The sequence below is a fragment of the Octopus sinensis genome, linkage group LG23 (genome assembly GCF_006345805.1).
Source record: "Octopus sinensis linkage group LG23, ASM634580v1, whole genome shotgun sequence".
Taxonomy (NCBI): Eukaryota; Metazoa; Mollusca; class Cephalopoda; order Octopoda; family Octopodidae; genus Octopus; species Octopus sinensis.
In genome coordinates this window covers 18,787,614-18,803,523 of record NC_043019.1, presented here as the reverse complement: position 1 = coordinate 18,803,523, position 15,910 = coordinate 18,787,614, and positions in this window count along the sequence as shown.

Here is a 15,910-nt window from a genome sequence, read left to right as displayed (position 1 = left end):
AGTTCATGGCTGAATATAGCAAAGTATCAGTGAGCTGTGTCTCCTTCTTTCACCATCTGTTGGAAGCAGGCTTTCAGTTTCTGTTCAATTGCTGATAAGCTTTGTTTTGTGACCAGCGTTTGTTTACCTGACAATGGTCTACTCTTTTAGTGGTCATGATCTTTTAGAATACAGAACAATTCAGAAAATTGAAACTTTAAACATCACCATCAGGCTTTTTTTTTTTAATGGGACTTGTAGTTTTGTTCTTTTGGTTGCTGGAATAAAGATGCAAAAAGACATTTCGGCACAGCCCTTTTGGCATCACTCATTCAGTGTTGCCTGATTTCGAATCAGATATTTTAATGTTTCTCTCATTCTCTCACTTTCTGTTCACGTGAGCAAGCATCGAGTCATGTTTGTATGCATGTATTGCCTCTTTCTTTCTCTGTTTGCCTGTCTGTCTGTCTGTCTCTCTCTCTCTATATATATATATACATATGTGTGTACGTGTTGTCATCAGTGTCAAAATGTATGGTCACTAAAGCAGGCCGAAAGTCCAGTCCGCCAAATTGTCAGCACACCGTGCAAAATAGGAAAGACATGAAGGTAGCCAAGACTTTTATAGCTGGTCACATAAAAGGTTGTTTGTCTTTTTTTTATTCTGAACAAGACATGTCTAATCAGAAATATGAAGACAAATGGGGGATCCCAATATGTTACATCAAGATGAAAGATAAAAAAAGGTAATTGAAGAAAGAAAAAGTATGAAACCCTCAAAACTGAGATCTGAGGATTGGTGTTTAAGTATTTAAAGTTTACATCAATGTTCCCCAAGGTGTGTGTGTGGGGGAGGAATGACAATATTTTGTTGAAGTAGGAAATTTTTTTGGAATGGGCCATAACACAGGAATAAAAGTTGTAATTAAGTTTTAATTCCAACTTCTTTCGAATCTACATCAACAGAGGAGCGGCTGTGCGGTTAGAAGTTTGCTTCCCAACCAAAGGGTCTCAGGTTCTATTCCATTTTGCCAAACTAGCATAGCTCAGACACATTATTGAATCATTGTTTTACAGCCAAGTGTAATTACTTTGCAACTACAAGCCCTTATTTTCAACCCCACCCCACAGCATTTTGCAGATTGTGTTGTTTGTCATGACCTCCAAGTTGAGTCAAGCCTCAGCGGTGAGAACAGGGAGTGGGAGTTGTGTGAGAACCTTTGAATCGATTCTGCCCCTATTTTAAAGATTCACTGTATTTTGGATTGCCTGGAAAACGTGTTAGCATGTATTTTCGGAAATATTCATTTCAATATTTTCTATATCTAAGTCTGTTAATACAATAAAAACTATTATCGGCATTGTAAGGAGAATTCTTACAATTAAAGACAGAATTTCTTCTAAACATAATTTTGAATTTCTTGAAATTCTTCTAAAGGATATTTGGGTCTACTTGTCATATATGAAGAATTACCTTGCATTCTTTTACTCTTTTACCCGTTTCAGTCATTTGACTGCCACCATGCTGGAGCACCACCTTTAGTTGAGCAAATCAACCCCAGGACTTATTCTTTGTAAGCCTCTATCAGTCCGTTCTGCCAAACTACTAAGTTATGGTGTCGTATATATATATACGACAGGGCTTCTTTCAGTTTCTGTCTACCAAATCCACTCACAAGGCTTTGGTCGGCCCGAGGCTATAGTAGAAGACACTTGCCCAAGGTGTGATGCAGTGGGACTGAACCCGGAACCATGTGGTTGATAAGCAAGCTACTTACCCGCCTCTGTATTTTACTTACATTTACTGGTGTCTGATTGTTGGAGAGAATCAACCAGATTCGTTTAAAACGCTTTATTGATATCTGCGTAGATTTTTTTAATCCCATTTTTTCTTCAACAATCAGACACCAGTAAATGTAAGTAAAATACAGAGGCGGGTAAGTAGCTTGCTTATCAACCACATGGTTCCGGGTTCAGTCCCACTGCATCACACCTTGGGCAAGTGTCTTCTCTAGCCTCGGGCCGACCAAAGCCTTGTGAGTGGATTTGGTAGACGGAAACTGAAACCCTAACTCTTTCCAACAATCAGACACCAGTACTAAAACTTTAAGCTTAACCGTAACTATAAACATTTTTTCAATTTTTTTCAGAATCACAATCTCCATGTTTTTCCGCATATTAAAAAAAAAATATAGGGGGTGGGGAATTTAGAAATGCCGGTTTTTGCCAATTTTTTTTTGTACATTCGTATTTCCCGTAGCCGAAAAGTGGTGGTGATGGGAGGGGGGGGGGGTTGTATCGGAAAAAAGTTTTTTAGGGTGTCTTGGGTGGGCGGGGCGGAAGTCTACCCGCAACTTTTTAAACATCAAAAGAATTTTTCAAAAAATGTTTCTTTTTTTCTGACTTACGTCTCTTCCTCTCACCGGATCGATTATTTTTTTTTTGAGGGAGGGGGCATTACGCATTTGAAGACTGAAATGGTTAAATAATAATAAAAGAGTATTTCAAGTGACAGAAAAGAATGTTGAAGAAATAAACGAAACATTGAGCCTTATTGCACCTGACAACCTCACAGAGACTTATTTAATTAAAATAATGTGATGTTAGGTATTTCCTATGAAGAGAAAAAATATCACACATACACACACACACACACACACATATTTAACCATAATAAATGCATTTATGCCTTATAAAAATAAATTAACTTTCACTTTTCAAATCAAGTGATAATACTTTCACTTTTCCTTTTCTTTTCTTTTAAAAGGAAAACATTTTCACTTTTCGTTTTTGGATTTGGTTTGCAAGATTCTTTATATGAGTTCGTGTGTTGAAGCATATTCTGTTGTGTCTGGGGAGAGTCATTTTCTTTTTGTGCCTTTTAATTCTTTCACGGCGACACTTAATTTCTTTTGAAATTTAAGAGCATCTCTTAAAACAAAGATATTCGTGATTGAGGGATGGACGAGAGAAATTGAATCACAAATTGACAAGTGACTCACGAAGCGATTATAAAAAGAAAATAAAAACCAACTCACCATTTTGATTAATTTATTCGTAAAATTTTCAGTATCTTTTCCCAGTTTTGCTTATCTCCATATCTATACAACAGCACGAATGTGTATAGCAGATAACTTAGCTATAAGCCATGTATCAATGTAACACGCTCACACAGATATTCAGGTGAATTAAGTCAGTTGCCAAAAGTTTCACGAGATTAAACCTTCAGACTGATAAACTGTTGTCACACACATACATAGATACATGCATATATGCACGTATATATATATATATATATATATATATATATATATATATATAAATATATATATATATCTTTCAAAATGTGACCTCGTGTGGACCGTTGGCGATTTTTTTTCCTCTATCTTCCTTTCTCTGGATCTTTCCTTCTCCTATGTTTCCGACGAGGAGCTCCGCTCGAAACGTTAAACCCTCCTTCTTCCCTTCTTTCCTGAGCGTCCAATAATTCTATATTTGTTCCACGTCCTCACGTTGTTGTGTTTTTTTGTGCTTTCTTGTTTGGATTAACTTATATATATATATATATATATATATATATATATATATATATATATATATATATATATATATATATATATATATATATATAATAATAAATATTAGGGAATAAATCCAAAGTTACAGGGAAAAAATCAGATTTAGGATTAAATCCAATTTTATAGTAAAATATTATAAAATATTATTAGAGACAAAACCACTATTTTGCAAAACAAACAAGGAAAGACTTAATCAATACATAAAATTTTAATAAATAGTCAAAAAAACCGCCACTACAATTGTTACTTGTCTAGATCGACAATCTTCAGGTGGACTTCCAATAAGTCAGTTTCAAATTATGAAGGAGGGTTTATATATTTCTTTACTGCCCACAAGGGGCTAAACATAGAGGGGGCAAACAAGAACAGACAAAGGGATTAAGTCGATTACATTGACCCCAATGCGTAACTGGTACTTAATTTATCGACCCCGAAAGGATGAAAGGCAAAGTCAACCTCGGCGGAATTTGAACTCAGAACGTAACGGCAGACGAAATGCCTGAAAGCATTTCGCCCGGCGTGCTAACGGTTCTGCTGTTTCTTTATTACCCATAAAGGGCTACACAGAATGGACAGCACAGACATTGGGGACACAAAACGTCACAGTTACATAGATATGGATAGATGAAATACTAACGCCGCCTTATGCGCGTATCTATATATGCACGACAGACAGGATTCTCCAGAGCTTGTTCAATCAGTTCATGATAAATATTGTTTCCTATCCTAGCCACAATATACTTCACGCCTTGCATTAAATATGTAAACACTGACTAAACTACACACACACACACAATGTATTCATGAACTAAATAAGGCAACTGTCAATGCCGACACCAAGTGCCGTGTACCGAGATCGAACGCGGAGCAGGTGGTTGCAAAGCGAACTTAAAAGCATAAACATAACTGCATATTTAAGAAATTAAAATGACAAAGGAATAAAAATTTGTGTTATCAACTTAATTAGCTCATAACCTAATTGTTTATTTATTTGTCATTCAAATTAATTATTAGCGCTCTGTAAAAGACTGACGCTTCGTTCTGAGGCATTCCAACAACACCAGGTTATTAGAATCAATATATATATATAGTTCATTGTTTAAAACTCGCCAAGAAAAATTTTGAAACCACCTGATGAATGACTGCGACTCAAAAATTTAAAGACAGCAGACAGGAAACGATCGTAGTGGATATTAATTATATTTTTTAATAATTGTTACATATTTAAATAATATAAATTAATCATATGTATTGGCTTAAGTCTTTCATTGTTTGATTTGCCTAGTAGTGGTTTTGTCTCTAATTTAATATAATATATATATATATATATATAACTACAAAGTTAGAAAATGGAGAAACATACTTAAATTAATAAAACATCAACTATCAGATGATACCCAATCAATACTTTATTACACCATTACATATCAGTAAAGGCATTATACAAAATATAAAGTAAATATAAATAGACAAGGAAATAGAAATATAAAATATAATATGTAATTATATGGTGGGTTGAATTTTTCAACCCCTATCTCATTTTATAATATACTAGCAGTATCGCCCGGCGTTGCTCGGGTTTGTAAGGGAAATAACTATATAAGCATTTTTAGAGAGTTATAGCCAAAAAATAGCAAAAAATGGAAAAAATATGATGGTAAATTTTTTTTTAAATCGTTGACTCATCGTAGACATTTTTAGAGAGTTACTTCCCTTATATAATAGCGAAAAAATGCATTAAAATGGAAAAAAAACGATGGTAAATTTTTTTTTAAATCGTAGACTCATGTAGATGCTTTCTTAGCCATTTCTGTTTTGGTGTCTTCAAGCCATGAAGTCGTTGTTCTAAAAGAACACTGGTCTCCTTGACAACGCATTACGACGTTGATTTCCTTACACTCCCTTCCCCACAGGTGCAGGTGTGAGCGTGGACGCCAACTCCGCCGCCATCGACACACGAAAATTTATGCATTAAAATGGAATAAAAAATGATGTTAAATTATTTTTAAAATCGTAGACTCATCGTAGACGCGCGCTAATATTCAGACGGGCTCGATATGAATCACGACTATAAGCTACCCGAATTTGGTTAAACTGTACCGCAAAATGTGGGAGTAGTTAGGAATCTAAATCGAAGGGGACAGACACTCACACAACTACAGTTTTATATATATAGATATACATAGCGCAGTAGTGGTGAGATATGACAGCAAAGAAAAGCATACATTCACTCTCTGCATGCAATTAGACTCGGAAAGTTCGTGAGGAACCCATTGACCCAATTTGCTGTCTTTTCCGATAGCACACAGGTATCAATGAATGGTTGAATGACCAAATCCAAGCTTCTCTGCTAGTTCCTCAACAGTTACGATGATATTTTGTTCCACCAGGGTTTTCAGGATGTCCTTGTCGAGTTCTACAGATCTTTCAGGATGAGGCTCGTCTTCTAGGCTGTAGTTTATGGCTCGGGATTTCTGGAACCACCATTGACACTGCCTTACGCTTATTGTCCAATCCCCATATACTGCATTAATATTTCTTGTACTTTGCACACATTTATATTCTGTTATTCTTTTATATGTTTCAGCCTTGAGGTTGTGGCCATGCTGGATCATGTGTGTGTGTGTCTATCTGTCTGTATGTATATATGTACATGTATGTGTGTGAACAATAATATTTTCAACAGATGTGTTGCAAATGTATCTGATTGTTCTCAAGCTTCAATACTGTGTGTGTGTGTATGTGTGTGTGTGTATGTATGTATGTATATGTATGTATGTATGTATATGTATGTATGTATGTATGTATGTATGTATGTGTGTGTGTGTGTGTGTGTGTGTGTGTGTATGTATGTATGTATGTATGTATGTATGTATGTATGTATGTATGTATGTATGAGTGTATGTTTACTTTATTACTAATTACTCTCTTCCAAGAACATTTTCACTCACTCTTAGCTTCCCATACATTTTACTCATGTATCTATCAGCGTCATGGACAGAATACTTTCACTTTAGTCTTCCTCAAATCTCTCTGTCGCTATTTACTTTCATTTTATTCGTTGCCCACTGTGTGTGTGCGTTTGCGTGTGGTGTAAACCAGACTAAGAAAAGCATTTGACACACACACCAGAATGTGAGTTTTCTGTAAATTTTGCTTAATTGGAGTTTAAATTTTAAAAACTGGACCTGGCATGACGCGATGCATTGTACTCTCAAAACTGCTAGGTAAATTGTAATTGAAGAAATCCTATATTGTAGATTTGTATAACTCCCAAAGGGAGGCAGATAAAATCTGCCTTTTATAATAAGAGATATAACTAAATATAATACACGAGTTTTGTTTCATCATCTCTATATATATATATATATATGTGTGTGTGTGTGTGTGTGTATGTAGAGAGAGAGAGAGGGGAAGGGAGTTATGGCCGGTTCATAGGGATACTCAGGGTTTTGCGTCCATAAAGCGCTTAGCTTTCGTCAGACCCTATGAACCAGATGTAACTATCTTTCTCTAAGATCTCTACCTCTTTTTCTACTGCTCATTTAGTGGGCTTCTATTTCGAGTTTATGGTTTACTGACGATGCGTGGTTGTGTGATAAGAAGCTCGCTTCCCAACCTCAAGGTACCGGGTTCAGTCCCACTGTGCGGCACCTTGGACAAGTTTCTTCAACTTGTCCAACAAACCAAAGCCTTGTGGGTGGATTTGATAGACAGAAACTGAAAGAAGCCCGTAGTATATATATATATATATATTATAGAAGGAGCTTCTACAGGACTAGAACTGTTTCATTCAAAAGAAATCATCAGGAAGCTCATATATATATATGTATGTATATGTGTGTGTGTGTGTGTGTTTCTGTTTGTCGCCCAACTATCGCTTGTCATCCGATGTTGGCTTGTTTACGTCCCAGTAACTAAGCGATTCGGCAAAACAGACCGATAGAATAAATACTAGGCTTACAAAGAATAAGTCCTGGGGTGATTCATTCGATTAAAGGCGGTGATCCAGCATAGCTGAAGTCAAATGACTGAAACAAGTAATAGACTATATATATATATATATATATATATATATATACTAGCAGTATCGCCTGGCGTTGCTCGGGTTTGTTTCGACCCTTTAGAATTGGAATTTTTGAAAAGTAAAAATTTTGCATTATGCAGCTTGTTATTCTCTTTAAGTGAACATTTTTTGGGTTGAAATACACCGAAAAATGGCGACACAGCAGTCAAAAAATCGTAAAAAATGGGGATTTTTTATAGAAAAAAAGCACCTTTTTGATGAAAATAATTTTTTATGTTAACACGGTCCGATTTGAATTTTTTCTTTTACGGAAGGAAGAGCAAGCCTTCTTCTATCGTACTCTCAAATTTGGCCAACTTGCGCCGCAGGGTCTCGGAAGAGATAGTGTTTGTTGAAGGCTACCAAACCTGCCACACAGACAACTTCAGCTTTATAAATATATATATATATATATATCAACGTGACCGACCAGGCTATCAGATCGCTGGTCACAATGCTTTGCATTGTTTTAGCCTTCAAATGATGTCACCCCGCTGGCTAAGCGAGCAGGCCAACAGAAGAAAGAGTGAGAGAAAGTTGTGGCGAAAGAATACAGCAGGGATCACCACCACCCCCTGCCGGAGCCTCGTGGAGCTTTAGGTGTTTTCGCTCAATAAACACTCACAACGCCCGGTCTGGGAATCGAAACCGCGATCCTACGACCGCGAGTCTGCTGCCCTAACCACTGGGCCATTGCGTCTCCACACACACACACACACACAGAGGGATAGCAGCGCACACATAGGTATGTATAGAGAAAATAACAAGAAAGTTTGACAAGTGAAAAATGGGTCGAAGAAGAAGCAAAAAAAAAAAAATAAAGTTGAGGGTGAAGGAAGGAGGAGGAGGAGGAAGAGAGTCAAGTGCGTGTTTCTGTGACAATTGACTCAAACAGAAAGTGAAAATATATTTCTCTTCCGAGAAAATATCCCACCATTCATAGCAATATTTACTACGTGTTGATATATAGAGAGAGCGACCTGCATCTATATAAAGCCAAGTGCGTCGCTATCCAGAATTCATTATTCTCTTATTTCGTTGTTCAACTTCGGTAAGTTTGACTTTTCTTAATATTTATTTACTGCTCGTCTAATTGCTTCTCTCTATTTCGCTCTTCCTTGATATTTCTGTGTGCGTATATATATATATATATATATATATATATATATATATATATATACACACACACATATTAGAGGGAAACCACTATGCTTCTTGAGAACATTTCCTAGTGGTAAGACCATAGCGGATCTATTTCTAGCATAAGGGTGTCCACATACTGGTTTCCCTCTAATATGTACATAACACAATTTTACTGAACCTTCCGTTTGCTCGACCACTGGTGTGAAATCGATGTTAATTAAATTTCTCACCCTCATTTTAAATTTATATATAACTTAGAGTGTGCTTCTTTTTCGGATTTCTGATTCCCTGACATGTGAGAATCGAGAACTTACAGTCTCAGACAATCATGACCAGCTGCTTCTTTATCCACGCTGACAATTAAGAATCCTCGATGTTGACCGTTAACCTTTAAACTGCGGCAATGAGTTGCATGAATGTACCAAACTGACAACAAAAAAGCTAGCTATTTTTCTCAATAGCAATTTTTATAATTATTTCTACTTTAAAGAAAAATAGAATTTCTAATAATTTTTAGTCCGTAGCACATTAAAATTTACAATCTCATTATGGAAAAGTGCCGTAAAATATTGCCTTTCTTGTGACGATGGCCGCATCTGTGTGAAATATTTGAGTCATCGATTTATGATGTCCGCCGTTGAAGGGTTAATTATTAGCACAGGCCCCCGTCATTAACTGTCTAATTTGTGACAAATATACTAGTTAATAAAGTATATTTGCATGAAGCTACGTGTGTTTGTGTCTGTTTCGTCCAACTCTTTTACAAGTTTTGTCACTTCTTAGCTTGCTTCGCAACCAATTGATTTCAGGTTCAGTCTCACAGCATGGCACCTTGGGCAAGTATCTTCTACTTGGGCTGACTAAAGCCTTGTGAATGGATATGACAGACAGAAACTGAAAGATGCCCGTCGTATATATATATTCTTTTACTTGTTTCAGTCATTTGACTGTGGCCATGCTGGAGCACCGCCTTTAATTGGGTTTTTTTTGTAGTCGACCCCAGAGCTTATGAGACAACAAAGCCAAGGCAGTGTGAAATTTCTAGGGCATTTATAAAGAGAATGCTAGTCATACAGCTGTTTCAGGGATATTAGGGATATCCCTTCGTCAGTGACGATAAGAGAGAGTTAGTGGCAATATAAGAAGTTATTTTGGAAAGGGAGAGACAGAGGGCAATAAGAGAATAAAAATATATGTTGGATGTTACGGTTGCAGGTGAGTGTTATGTAGAATGGGTAGAAAGGCTTCTTGTCCATTTTTATGCTCTCACACAACCTGCATTAGACTCCTTACTCATACTAGCATTGAAATGGGAGCCTAGCTACAGTCCTTCCGTAGTACTTACATAGCCTTACCTGCCAAAACCTTATATATATATATATATATATATATATATATATATATATGTGTATGTATGTATATATTGTTTGATGAAAACCAAATATATTAGTTTTGCATATATATATATATATATATATATATATATATATATATATATATATATATATATATGTGTGTGTGTGTGTCTTGCGTGCACATACACACACACACACACACACTCTCTCACAAGACACTGATAAAAAGGAAATCCAGACAATTTTTTGAAAAGTGACATTTTGTCCCCCTTGGAGTGACCAGCTGAATTTGCCATTACTAAAAGCCAAGAATCGCTTATTGACAAACTGACCAGCTGCAAAGATATTAACAAATTTTTTCTTCTTTCTCTCCTTCTTCTTCCTTTCCTTCTTTTTCTTTAACAACTCTTTCAGATACAAAAGCACACACACGCGTTCTCTCTTCTTACTCCCCATTCCTCACCCTCTTGTACTATCTTATATCTCTCCCCTCCATTACACACTCAATAATACTATAAAAAGAGTCAAAATTCCTGCAAAAGTTAATTCAATTTGAAGAGTCCACTAGAGTGGACGAAAGCGCTAATATATGATATATGATTTACAGAAACATGTAACATACTAATAAATATCTGTAAATATAAAACCATCCAGATTTCTGAGTACCTCATTTCTTCTAATATATAATACCTGTACATCATCTCCAAACCTAATATATATATATATAAAAATGCAAATGGGACAACAACGCAAAACATCCGGACAGTTAGGTGATATGAAAATTGGACATGTATCTTGTACATTAATACTCAAGGTCTTTGAATCATTGTCTCCATATCTGCTCACTTGGATTCCCCTTCTTTACTCTGCTGACTCTGTAAACGCATCGGAGTGTAAGTTCAAATCATTTGAACACAACAAAGTGTTTTCTATAGAGATTCTCTCATCTCATCTGTCTCCACCCCCCTCTCTCTCTCTCTCTCTCTATATATATATATATATATATATATATATATATATATGTGTGTGTGTGTGTGTATGTTTTCTGTGGTGGTTTGATAAGTGGTGCTGGGTTTTTCCTCTGCACGGTGTTTTGGTATTAGTATACAATGTCAGTCACGAATGCGTGTTTTTGTCCCACTCTGTTGCGCAGAACAAACTCAGTGTCACACAGTCACTGATGGCATGATAAGCTTTAACTGGAAAGTTGCTAAAACGAAAATGAAAGTATTTAAAATTTTCAGGAAATGATATGACGGTTTTTAAATGTAACTTAGCAGTTCGGCAAAAGAGACCGATATAATAAGTACTAGGCTTACAAAGTATAAGTCCTGGGGTTGATTTGCTCGACTAAAGGTGGTGCTCCAGCATGACCACAGTCAAATGACTGAAACAAGTAAAAGAGAGAGTTTACAACATTACCCAGAAACGAAAAAAAAAATAGTGCAAAATGTGTAGAAAACGAAAATGAAAACAAAAATGTGTGGGTGGGGTGGGGAGGGGGCTTCGGAAAATTCACAAGATCCGAGTTTTTCCCTCATAACTTTTAGGAAAATGGGTTTTTTTAAATGAAATTTTATATAATTACCTTTCAAACAGCATAGATTACAATTAAAAAGAAATTTGTGGGGAAAATCGGATTTTGTGAGTTTTGCAAAGTCCCTCCCCAACGCTTTCCCTCCATCTTTTCAGATTCAATTCCTACGCATTTTTTTTACATTTGTTGCCCTATTTTTTAAAAATTTTGTTTCCTGGTAATATTGTAAACATTAACCAAATGTTTTCCCCCTCCCCCTGCTGTACAAACCATTCTTAAAGAATCCTGCACACATAGTTGCAGACAGCTGTGGGATGAAGAAGGTTGCTGACCAAGGCCTTGTGAGTGAATCTTGTAGAGGGGAAACTGTACAGAAACCCGTCCTTTATATGTGTGTCTCCGATGAATGGAAAATATACATCCTGACACTTCATTATTATTGTTTGAACTTTTTCACATTTTTGTGTCCTATTAAATCCAAATGGGAAAATAGAGAGATTATGATCCTGGAATCTCTTCTGCTTGGCTTTACTTTTGGAACTTTTCCAATTTGGTAAATTGTTGTAATTTTTTCATACTGAATCTTGTGTTCTTATTCATTTGTTCCAGAAAATTTTTAGAAAAATGTTATATAGGTTTAAAGAAACATTCAGTGACGGATGTTTTAATAAATGAAGTCATGTGAAATGTTGGAACAGGCATGAAATGCAAACAATTACCAGAATCAATCATTTAGCATCCATTTTCCAATCTGGTACGGGTTGGACACTTTGACCAGGGCTGGCAAGCTGGAAGCACCCGACCCCAATCTGATTTGGCATTGTTTCTATGGCTGGATGCCCTTCCTAATGCCAACCACTCTGAGAGTGTAATGGGTGTGTTTATGTGCCATTTGTGTGTCACTGGTATCTTCCACGACTGCGGTTTTGCTTGGCTTGGTGGGTCTTCTTCTCAAGCACAACATAATGCCAAAGGTCTTGGTCCTTGCCTCTTTGAGGCCCGACACTTGCAAGGAGCTTTTCATGTGCCACCAGCACTAGCCACTTTGCCTCTGTGTGTCCCAATGCTCAAAAGGTGCTTTTTATGTGCCGCCGGCATGGGTGCCCGAATGTTGACTTATAAAAGAATAAACTACAATTCAGTTCATGTAACACACAAACTGCTGGAAAAGGTAGCCAAATCTCCTCCCTAAAACCACCCTAATGTCATAAAATGAGGAAAGACATACTAGATTTTGTAACTTTAAGTCTGTTGGGCATTCACCATTAGAATGCTTCTTTTGATCACAGGTATGCCCGATCAGCTACATCCTCCTCAGTTTTCAATGTTGCCATCATATATGAAAGGGTAAACAAACCACACAACAACTTGGCTTGTTACTATGGAAACAGGCACCAATATGTCTATGGCTTTCAATTGGCTAAAATCAGCCAAAAAACTTTTTATTTATAAATGTAAGACAAAAATGAATTTCATTTCTATAATTAGCATACAAGACTACATTAATACACCAAATTTGAAATCAGTTGGAACTAAATTGAAGGAGAAGCAGAAAAGATCCTGATTCTGGACGATCAGAATTCAAAATTTCAAATTTTTGATCTTTCTTCTCCCCACATGCCTCCTCCATCCCCACATGCCTCCTCCTCCTCCATCCCAACATTCCTCCTCCTCCTCCATCTCAACATTCCTCCTCCTCCATCCCAACATTCCAGATGTTTATAAACGCATCTGCTCATTTGTGCATGCTTAGTTGCAACCTGCAGATGAAATGAAGAACACCTCAATGTGGTCACTTTATGTGCTAGAAACCATAGCAAAATCAAATTAATAATGAGGTCATCATCATCATCATTGTTTAACGTCCGCTTCCCATGCTGTCATGGGTTGGACGATTTGACTGAGGACTGGTGAACCAGATGGCTGCACCAGGCTCCAATCTTGATCTGGCAGAGTTTCTACAACTGGATGCACTTCCTAACGCCAACCACTCCAAGAGTGTAGTGGGTGCTTTTATGTGCCACCAGCATGAAGGCCAGTCAGGCAGTACTGGCAACGGCCACACTCAAATGGTGTTTTTTTACATGCCACCTGCACAGGAGCCAGTCCAGTGGCACTGGCAACGACCTCGCTCAAATGTTTTTTTCACGTGCCAGTAAGGCAATGCAGGTAACAATCACGCTCAAATGGTGCTTTTTACGTGCCACTGGTCATTTTACTAAATTTTTCATTCTTTCCAAATTAAAAGAAATAAAGAAAATATATTTCAACAATAAAAATAGCAAAAAAGGTTAAATATTTTCATGTTCGATTTTTAGAGACAATTTGAGATATTTCTAACTTGTCCAACACAATGGTAAAGAAAGCAGAATGATGCAAACCCAAACTCTATTTCATTCATCATCATCATCATCATCATCATCGTTTAACGTCCGTTCTCCATGCTAGCATGGGTTGGATGGTTCAATGGGGGTCTGTGAAGCCAGGAGGCTGCACCAGGCTCCACTCTGATCTGGCAGTGTTTCTACAGCTGGATGCCCTTCCTAACGCCAACCGCTCCATGAGTGTAGTGGGTCCTTTTTACATGCCACTGGCACAGAGGCCATAGGAGGCTGGCAATGGCCACGATCGGATGGTGCTTTTTACGTGCCACCGGCACAGAAGCCAGTCAAGGTGGCGCTGGCATCGGCCATGTTCAGATGGTGCTTTTTACGTGCAATCGGCACAGGTATCACGACTACAATATCCATTTGATTTTTATTTTGATGTTGATGTACTTGACTCAATAGGTCTCCCCAAGCACAGCAGGTCACTCTATGATCCAAGGTAAGCACAGCAGGTCGTTCTGCAATCCAAGGTACTTTGGATGGGCTGGGGCTATGCAAAACTGGTGCAGGGAGCAGCCCGGGTCTTTGCAGTCACAGCATATCTCCAGAGGTCTCGGTCTTTCATCATTGCCTCTGTGAGGCCCAATGTTCGAAGGTCATTTTTGACCACCTCATCCCATTTCTTCCTGGGTTTACCTCTCCCCACAGATACCTTCAACTGTTTGGGAGTGGCACTTCTTCACACATCTCTCCTCATCCATCCGTAGTACATGACCATACCAGCGCAAACGTCGCTCTTGCACACCACATCTGATGCTTCTTATATCCAGCATTTCTCTCGGGACGCTTACACTCTGTCATGTGTGCACACTGACATTACACATCCAGTGAATCATACAAGCTTCATTTCTTTCAAGCCTTTGCATGTCCTCTGCAGTCACAGCCCATGTTTCACTACCGTGAAGCATGGTAGTGAAACACCATTCTATTTGTTTAATGAAAGTTGGGGGATAAAAATTTACCTAATATTTTGGTAGAAGTTGGTTTGGGGGACAGGGTGCTGATGCAGTCCTTATTTCTGTGGGGCAGGTGTCGTTATTGTGGAAGTCAGGGAAGAGGGAAATTTAAAATTTTGCAAAAAGACTCATTGAGGCACTCGTGTCGTCTGCTGGTTGCATGTACAAATAAGGAGACAGGATTAAAACATTTGTTGATTGGCTGCAGTGATGTGGGAATTGGGAAAGGGAATCTCTTCTGCATGGAACAAAATGCTTCATGACATTTCTTTCAGCTCTTTACTTTCTGACTGAAGAGCTGGAATCACCCAATACACTTTGTAAAGTGGTTAGCATTAGGAAGGGTTGGCATTAGGAAGGGCATCCAGCCATAGAAACTATTCCAAAACAGACAGTTGGAACCTCGTCTAGGTCTCTGGCTTGCCAGCTCCTGTTGAACTGTCCAACCCATGCCATGATGATGATGATGATGTATGCACTAATCAAGACAATAATTAGCACTTGCCTTTCGGCTAAAAATTCTCCAGAATAAAATGGATGCACATCGAATAAAGAAAAACCATTTTAAGTTTCCTTTATTGGATTTGCATCCATTTTGTTGCAGAAAAGGATTTGGGTGATTGTGAATCTTCCACTTTTATATTCTGACAGTGATTGTGGAAACCTGAGATTCTTCATTCTTCTTTTCTACTCCTTTCCATATATATATATATATATATATATATATATATATATATATATATATATATAGGTGCGGGTGTGGCTGTGTGGATAAGAAAAAAAAGCTAATTTTGCAACAATGTAATGTTGGATTCAGTCCCACTGTGCAGCATGTTGGGCAGGTTCACCAAATGACACAACCCCACCAGGAAAGTACTGAACTCCAAAATAAGTACTGGAGTAGATTTA